The sequence below is a fragment of the Eriocheir sinensis genome, unplaced genomic scaffold, assembly GCF_024679095.1.
Source record: "Eriocheir sinensis breed Jianghai 21 unplaced genomic scaffold, ASM2467909v1 Scaffold429, whole genome shotgun sequence".
Lineage (NCBI taxonomy): Eukaryota > Metazoa > Arthropoda > Malacostraca > Decapoda > Varunidae > Eriocheir > Eriocheir sinensis.
Window position 1 is genome coordinate 207,501 of NW_026111753.1, and position 9,534 is coordinate 217,034.

At 42.2% G+C, this 9,534-nt stretch overlaps 1 long non-coding RNA gene across 2 annotated transcripts in view; it reads left to right on the plus strand.

Annotated features, from left to right (window-relative positions):
- LOC126992259 (uncharacterized) overlaps positions 1 to 9,322 on the plus strand; it is a 95,767-nt gene extending 86,445 nt beyond the window's left edge. For both annotated transcript variants that reach the window (XR_007746394.1, XR_007746393.1), the window contains exons 4-5: positions 2,827 to 2,917; positions 9,039 to 9,322. This is a non-coding gene — a long non-coding RNA (uncharacterized LOC126992259). The remainder of the gene's footprint in view (positions 1 to 2,826; positions 2,918 to 9,038) is intronic.
- The last annotated feature ends 212 nt before the right edge of the window (positions 9,323 to 9,534 follow it).

Here is a 9,534-nt window from a genome sequence, read left to right on the forward strand (position 1 = left end):
TTTATCCTCCTCCTCCTCCTCCTCCTCCTCCTCCCTCCCTCCCTCCCTCTCTTTCCTACTGGCGCCATCTCGAGGCCAGGGCGTTTGTTCAAAGGGCGTCGTCGCGTTTCTTGTCTTTAATCTTACAAGTCGATGGATTCGCCGGAGATGAGCGCGATTCGGAGGCGGCGTGGCGAGGGTGAATCTTTCTTAATCGTCCTTCTCTTTACTCTGGGATTGTGTTGTCTTTGTCCCGGGCCCAGCGTGTGCGGTCTCATTCGTATTACTCGACGACCGTGGGAGGCTTTGAATGTATGAATGTGTGTCTGGACGGAAGGATGGGGAGGGGGATGGCGGGATGAATGCTGGAGTGGATTGATCGGTGGATGGAGGAAAGGAGTGATAGCTGGCTGTAGCTATGTATGGTTTGATGGATGAGTGTGTGAAAGGATTAATGGGTGAATGAGTGGATGGGAGGTGGTAAGAATGTTAGGCGGAGTTTGTAGGTCTTTCGATCTGTGTCGGTGTGTAAATGTGTGTGTGTGTGTGTGTGTGTGTGTGTTGGCATGAAGATAAATGCATGAATAATAACATTATATATTTATTGCTACTCATTATATATTTAGTATTACTCATTATAAAATCTATCATATTTATTTAATATATTAATTAAAATATTTTGACACGATTACTGCACATATATTTTTAAATCTGCTCTTCGTCACATATTGCACATGATGAAGGAAGCTGACAATCTACTTTTCTTTTCTTGAGACACTTTACTTCACTACGTACTGTTATTACACTGCCACGTCGCCAGCCATGGTAGTGTAGCCGTTACTGATTCCAAGTCGGTACTAAAACGCGGCGGAATTGTGTGACGCCCAAAGTCTCGTAATGGACACTCGGCTATAAGCATTAAGCAGCAACGCTCTTGGTTTTTGTCAGCCCTTAATCGGAAAAGTCTGTATCATGTTCATTTTGTGTCACTAACTCGCGGCTCTAAAAAGTAATACTCAAATATGGGTGAATATTACCGTAGACTTTTATTGCATGCCTTATTCAAGAATTTTTTTTATCATCTTATAGAAACTCAGTCATTATCGGCTCAAAAAATAGATAATAACAACATTTTTTCACACAAGAAATATATGAAGCCTTGTCCTGTATCTGTTATTTTTTCAATCAACTTCTTTTAATAGAAGACCCACCCAACAGGAACTAAACGATTCCAGGCTGGAGGCTGCAGAATGCTTAGCCTCAGACCTTACTATTATTTCCGATTGGGGCAAAAAGAACCTGGTGTCCTTTAACGCCTCAAAAACACAGTTTCTCCACCTATCCACTCGATTCAATCTTCCAAACACCTATCCCCTATTCTTCGACAACACTCAGCTATCACCTTCTTCAACATTAAACATCCTCGGTTTATCCTTAACTCAAAATCTCAACTGGAAACTTCATATCTCTTCTCTTATGAAATCAGCTTCCTCGAGGCTGGGCGTTCTGTACCGTCTCCGCCAGTTCTTCTCTCCCGCACAGATGCTTTCCATTGATAGGGGCCTTGTCCGCCCTCGTATGGAGTATGCATATCACGTGTGGGGGGTTCCACTCACACAGCTCTCCTGGACAGAGTGGAGTCTAAGGCTCTTCGTCTCATCAGCTCTCCTCCTCTTACTGATACTCTTCTACCTCTTAAATTCCGCCGCAATGTTGCCTCTCTTTCTATCTTCTATCGATATTTTCATGCTGACTACTCTTCTGAACTTGCTAACTGCATGCCTCCCCTCCCCCCCCCCCTCCCGCGGCCCCGCTGCACACGACTTTCTACTCATGCTCATCTCTATACTGTCCAAACCCCTTGTGCAAGAGTTAACCAGCACCTCTATTCTTTCATCCCCTTCACTGGTAAAATCTGGAACAGCCTTCCTTCGTCTGTATTTCCTCCTGCCTATGACTTGACCTCCTTCAAGAAGAGTGTATCAAGAAACCTCTCCTCCCGAAATTGACCTCTCTTTTGGCTACTCTTTACTGTTATCTTTTATGGGAGCGGCGAGTAGCGGGCTCTTTTTGGTCCCCTTTTTGTTGTCCTTCAGCCGTGTCCACTGATGTAAAAAAAAAAGATTTTAGTTAGCTATACGAAGTTGATTAATGTCCGCTCTAAAACTTACTTTATTGCAGATTTTTATCTTGATTGACGGTGTGAAGTCTTGGACATCTGACTGTTAGTCTTGTATATTTTTACACTTTTCCTTAAGAATATTATTGAATCACTCTCTATCCTTCCGCTTCCACTTATTTCTTGTGAGTTAATAGAGCCACGTCGCTGTCGAGGCGCGCGACCTTGTTTCTCCCACAGTGTCAATCAGCAGTGATAATTTCCTTTTCTATCGTCCATCACTTTTCTCTCATAAAGTGTCCTTCTAGCTTTACGACTTTGCTTTTCATTACGACAGCTTGCTCGCAGTAGAAAGTTCGAGTCTTTTAAAGTGGCGCAAGCAAACATGATATCTGAGCGAAAAAACGATCATATTAGGAACTTCAATATATTAGTTATAAGTGAAATAATGAACATACAAGTGTAACTAACTGTTTTCATTTTTTTTTCAACTGAATCCATATCTTCGTTTTCCATTTTAGCCGCTCTCCTCCATAATTAGTGTGAATCCTTACAATATAGAAATTTTAGTATCTTGTCTTCCAGCTAATTAATTCTCATGAGGTACGTGATCGGAGCTTCTCAGATAACTTTCACTTCTTGTACTTCCCCGAGATCCCTACCTTAACACCGTCTTTAAACACGTGTAAACTCCACTCTACAACTTTTCTTTCTTGGACTTCCCACAGATGCCTCGCTCTTCACCTGCACTGTTCACACCTGGAAATCACACACCTGATATGCTGCCTATTGAGGTCTATCTGCACAGCATCACGGAAGGTAAGCCACAAATTAAAGCTTGCATATCCGTATTTAGGCTCTGTCTCTTGAATGATCTTTTTGGCGTTTTTCCCTCTTTATTTCTGCGTAGTAATGGTTCAGGGAGAGAAAGGGCTGGGAGGGGCGGGGCACCAGTCTAGTCAGTTCGAGTGGGCCATTGTTCCCGTGGTGCACAGGCTCTCTCGGCGGCCCGCTGCGTGTTTGCTGAGGATAATGAATGGCGTACCGATCCACCAGACAACGCGGTCCATTCGTCCGTGTGTGTGTGTGTGTGTGTGTGTGTGTGTGTGTGTGAGAGAGAGAGAGAGAGAGAGAGAGAGAGAGAGAAACAGACAGACAGGCAGACAGACAGGCGCACAAAAAGCGTTGAAAGTGTCTGTCTGTCGCGTTCTCTCTCTCTCTCTCTCTCTCTCTCTCTCTCTCTCTCTCTCTCTGAGCACAATAAATTTCAACTTTTTTGGACAGCACGGACCTTTGCTACATATTTCAGCCAAGGAGTCAGCTTGGTGTATCCAGACACAAACTTATTCTCTATATTACTTTTTTTCTTTGTGTGTGAGCTGCGTCAATAGCGATTCAACTTCAATTGTTTGGCGCTGCTGGGTAGACAGTCCCATAGAGCACATAATAAAGTAGAAATCTAGCGTCGAATAGAGTGTGCGTCGCGCGGGGTCGCCGGATGCGAGTGTTAATAATGGAGGCAGAGTGAGTGGTGAGGCAGCGGGTTGCGTGGTAGGCGGCGGGTTGGCGGAGGCAGACAGTGAGAATGGCAGCCAGGTGGTGATGGGCGCACTGGGACGGACAGAATTATAGAGGGGTTTAGTATACGTATATAGAGATGGCAACGCTTAATACTATAAAGCAGTATGGAAGTATAACAGTGTATAGCATCACTGTAGTATGTGTCTGTGCAATAGTATATATCAGTACTGCATTTCTGTAGAATCGCCTCCTCATCCGTGCAGCGTGTGTCGTCTTTATTCACCAACATAATATACTTTTTTGCCTTTTTTTAAATTTCTTGGTGCAGTGGTCGTGGTGGTACATCCCGAAACTGACGCACTGGAATATAAGTCATTTACTGTGAAATATAAACAAGTTCATACCTCAGACCTCTGCAATTTACCATCGTCATCTTAGTTGTTGTTTTATTTTACATAACACGATGAGGTGCCCGTGTCCTATCGCTGATATACATTCTATAACTTCACATACTGGACTACACGCCGTTCACTGGAAAAGAAACTACATCGTTCGGTGTGGCACCTTGTTATAATTAGTTAAGTTCAGTTATGGAGATAAAAGTTAAACAGTTGTGTACATACACATACCTACATATCGGAATCATGGGTCCTTTTTTTAAATACTCTGTTGTAATTAGTTTATGGAATACACAAGTATATTAACGCCTTTGAGTAGCGGGAGTCAGAATCATGGTATTCAATTTTTCTTTATTTGCCAGGCTATATTCGCACACGCATACCTAACTAACCAATTACTTCATTTTGATTCTTTTTAGGAGCAGCAAGTACCGGGCTTTTTTTTTATTAATGTTTACTTTTTTGTGCCCTTGAACTGTCTCCTTTGCTGTAAAAAAAAAAAAAAAAAAAATTACCAATCTGTATCTGTCTATCTGCATGTCCTTGTTCTAGCTACTTACACAATTAACCTCCTACCTGCATACCTACTTTATCTTTGCTTTCCTACGTGCCTGCTATGAAATACTATTCCTCGCTTTAATGATGTAGTGCAGGGCTACTCAACTAATTAAAGTAAAGGTCCAGTTAGATAAGTTCAAATGTATGCAGAGGTCTAGATAAGTATTGTAGATGGACTCCAGGTTCCAGGAGAAAAAAAATATTATTAAATGACAGGAAGGTCCTCTAACGAAGGATTCTTGCAAGTGTATATCCTCGACGCACTGTAGGCCCTACCGCCAATCGAGGAAATACACTTGCAAGAATCCATCGCCAGGACCTTCATGTTATTTAATTATATTTTTCTTCTCCCGGAGCCTGTGGTCCAGCTGCAACACTCAGAAGGTCCGGACTCGGACCGCGGGCCATCAGTTGAGAAGCTCTTATGTAGTGGTTAGCACGCCAATATAGCTACGAATCAGCGGGCCAGGGTGATACCTCATAGACAATGGGCGCGCAGCTCACAGTGCCGCTTGCCCTTCGTGTCGGGTTCATCGGTAAATGGTTACCTGAAGAAGTTGTATTCTGGGGTGATGGCTTCCTACTCACAACAGACTCATGGGAAGATGAAACCCAGATAAGCGCCGACGCAATACATAGCAATATCGTATGCCACATATGTAACCTTTGCTATTTCTATAATACTCACACATCCACCCTCCTGTCCAGTGAATTATCTACTTGCCCAGTTATATACCTACCTACCTACCTACCTACCTACCTAACTAACTAACAACCTACACACACACACACACACACACACACTTGCGCGTGCGCGCTAACGGACACCTCGGCCTATCGAGTGAGTTGTGCCCCTCTCTCTCTCTCTCTCTCTCTCTCTCTCTCTCTCTCTCTCTCTCTCTCTCTCTCTCTCTCTCTCTCTCTCTCTCTCTCTCTCTCTCTCTCTCTCTCTCTCTCTCTCTCTCTCTCTCTCTCTCTCTCTCTCTCTCTCTCTCTCTCTCTCTCTCTCTCTCTCTCTCTCTCTCTCTCTCTCTCTCTCTCTCTCTCTCTCTCTCTCTCTCTCTCCGCTCTTTTCTCCTCCCCATTTCTTTCTGTCTTCATCTTTCATTCCGGCCTTCCACTTGTTCTTTCCCTGCCTCTTTGCCTCTCCGTTCACCGCCTCAGATCCTAAAGCCGCTCCCTCTCAAGAGACGGTCTAGACTCTGTTCTCTCATCCGCTCGCCCTCGCTGTTTCAGTCCAGCTGAACTCAAGCAAGGCGCCCTTTCATCACGCCGGCTGTTAATCTTTCTGCGTATTGGAATACTCTCGACACGCTACACTTGACGAGGACGAGGACGAGGACGCGGACGTGCAAATTCTTGTTTTTTTTCCTTTTCTGTTCCTTTGGTCTACGGCGATGTCCTTTTTCTTTTAACCTTCTCAAGATGCACAAGCTGCTTTTTTTTTTTCTTCCTGGTTGCATTCTATTTATTATTGTTATTATTATTGCTACTATTGCTGCTCCTCCTCCTCCTCCTCCTCCTCCTCCATCATACTACTACTTTTTTTTTTCTTTTTTTACGTCTTGGCCTATTGCGCCAGTAGGCTTCTTCCAGTGGATCCTGATGGTCGTGCTACTACTACTACTACTACTACTACTACTACTACTACTACTGCTACTACTACTGCGGCTTCTACTACTACTACTACTACTACTACTACTACTACTTCCAGCATTACTACTACTACGATTACTATTTCTACTACTACTATTACTATTACTACTACTACTATTATTATTACTATTACTTCTACTACATTACTATTATAATTATTATCATTGTTATTATTTTTATGAATTATTATTATTATATTCATTTTGCTTATTCTTGATTCTCTTCCTCTAATTCGTTTTCATCCTCTTGATCCTTATGCTTCTTTTCCTCGTCCTTCTCTTTTCGATCCTTTGGTCTCTTTCCTTCATGTTTTTCTTTCCACATTTCCTCTTGCTACCCCCTTCTTTACCCCTTACTTCTTTCTCGATCCTCTTACCCTCCCCCAACTCCTCCTCTTCCTTCAGTATTGACTGCTATATTTTAAAAGTATTCTTTCAATTATTTTAACGTCTACATTGCTTATTTTCTTATATTTCTTCCTTCTGCTGCTGCTCTTTGTTCTCATCCTCTCCTTTCTGTCTACTGTTTCTTCATTTTTCCGCCTTCCTCCTCCTCCTCCATCATAATTCACATCCTGTACTGTAGATGTGTCATAAATCTCTCCTTTTTGTGCCCTCTCAGACTTCATATAGTTTCCAAGAAAAAGAAGAAGAGGAAGAAAAAGTAAAAGAAAAAGGTAATATAATGAAAATGTAATAATAATAGTAAGAAGAAGAAAGAGAGTAATAAGAGTAAGACGAGGACTAAGAAAAAGAAATAAAATATGAAAAGAGAGAGAGAGAGAGAGAGAGATGCGTTTGTCAGATGAAGGAAAGACATTTGTTGAAAGCCAGCGAGGCGGAGAAAAGAATATGAGAGGGAAAGGATAGCAATTTTCTTATAAAGGTAAAAGAGAGATAGATTATAATAGAACGATAAATGCCACGGCGACCCCAAAAATAATGGAAGGAAGGGAAAGACTAGACTGGAAGGCGAAGGAGACTCAAAAGGGAATTAAGAGAAGTTAAAGGGAAGAAAACAGGAGGAAGGAAGCCGCTACAAAAAATAAATGGAAAAACGAAAAATAGAAAAGGAAAGATTCAAAAAGACTGAAAATATTTGATGCTAAAAGAAAAAAAATAATGGACGTGAAAGGGAAGCTGGCTGAAAATATGAAGTCGTGTATCAGGAGAGAGAGAGAGAGAGATGTGGATAAATAATTAGAGATAGAGAGAGAGACAGAGACAGACAGAGAGAGGGAGAGGGGGGGAGCACTCACTCTCGTACAGCTTATCTTCTCCCAACTCCCTCAAGGAATACAAATGCAAGACAAACTTTCACCTTCAGGAGATTATAGAAACTTCATGAATGTTAACAGTCCCGGAGCGAGAGAAAATACATGTATGGCGCCGAGAGAGAGAGCGGAGGTATGAAAACAGCTTGATTTTTGCAGGGACCTTTTTCATGGATGTTCCTTTGCAGGTTACAGGGCCTCGAAAATATATATTGAAATTTTCCCACAAAAGCCTTCAAGAAATATTACATTGTGGACCGCAAGTGTGGTGAGGCCTCGGGGATGGAGGATGAAACGCACGCACGCACGCACGCACACACACACACACACGCACACACACACACACACACATACACACATATAAAAAAAAAATAGTTTGAAGAAGATATAAAGTAGCGTTGGAGATAGATTGATGGAAAGATAGATAGAGTATTTCCACATTCACAGACATATACACAGGCATAAATAGCTTGTGGAAGATATACAGTTTGACATAGATAGATAGAAAGACATATAGAAAGATAGAGAGAGAGAGAGCGACAGAGTATTTCCACATAGCTCTTGCACGCATACAATATTTGGCCCCTCCATAAATATAATTCTTTAGGTGGTGTCGTTTCAGAATTTATGGAGACTCGTATCGAACAATGAAAAGCGGACTGCGTGATCCAGGATGTTCGGAGTGCAGTATTTTTTTTTAACATTGCAGAAGAAAAAAAATGAACACAGCTTAAATATTTAATTTTAGCTCGGCCTCCTGTTGATAGTAGTGGAATTTATGGCAAGTACCACGTTTTCCTTTATCAAGGCTTAAATTTACGTCACTATTTCAACTTTACAATCTTATTTAAACTTTTTTTGAAAATTTATATAAACTTTCAATCACTTTGGTATGAAGTCATAAATGTAGGGATAGATCATCATCATCATTATTAACCTGTACTATTCACCGTCAAGACATGGGACTCTCCCTAGCGTTTCAAATAATTTCTGTCTGAGCGTCTAGTTTCCTGTCTCAGTGTAAGCGTTCTATATTCTTCTGAATTCCATGACTCGATTTAGTGAACGGTCTTCCCTTTGGTAATTTTCCAGTCTGTGACCCTTTTTCATCTCTCTGCCGACTTCTCTCCTACATATGTATCCTGTCCATTGCTATTTCTTGATTTTATTTGTCTTTAATATGTCTTCGAATATTGTTTATTTTCGTGTCTTTTTGTAGTTTTCATATCAATTACAATTATATCGTAATGATTCCAAGCACTTATCTCTGCATTCTTCTTTGGGCACTTATCTTTTTCCTTTCCATATATGATGACGAGGAGAACGCATTATTAATAAAACCCTTCATTTCACGCACAACAATAGAGAGCTCATCGATAATAACCCGCTTTCCGAAAGTAGTCCGGTCCAGTTTTTCATGTTTTTTTCTTAGTTCTGGTTGTAGTGATAAGGTGATTTTTTTTTTTACTTTAAACTTGAAATTCATTATAAAAAGTGTTCGTTATTCTCAGGTGGAAACTTTTTTTCCGAGCAGGTGTGTGGCGCAAATGTGGCGAGGCGGCGGCAGACACCCGTCCCCCCTTTCCCCCTGCACTCCGCCCCTCCATCACGGGCAGCAGACGGGAGGAGCCCCGCCTAACGGAGTGGAAGATTGAGCCGCAGGTAAGTGTGTGCGGTGTTTGGTGCATTACGTCCAGGTGGCCATTTAGCGCCTCATCGCACCGTCGGGAGCAGTAACGGCCAGAGTGGCGCCGTGAGTCACCCTCGCCGCGGCACTCAAGGCGCAAAACGGATGATTTGTTTGTGGTCCTATCAGCATAAAATTTACATCCTAGATATTTTTATTTGGACTCTGAATTTATGGCGAGGTGTGCGTAATATGTTGTTCTTTTTATTCCTCGAGACTCGCAGGGCTGTACGTCCAGGCATCCTTCAGGGGCTTCGCCTAAGCCAGGGTTACCGTGTTTATGGGAACACCTGAGCCGAGCACACCTGCGAGTTTGTAATCCATTTTACTCCCGTTCGTGTGA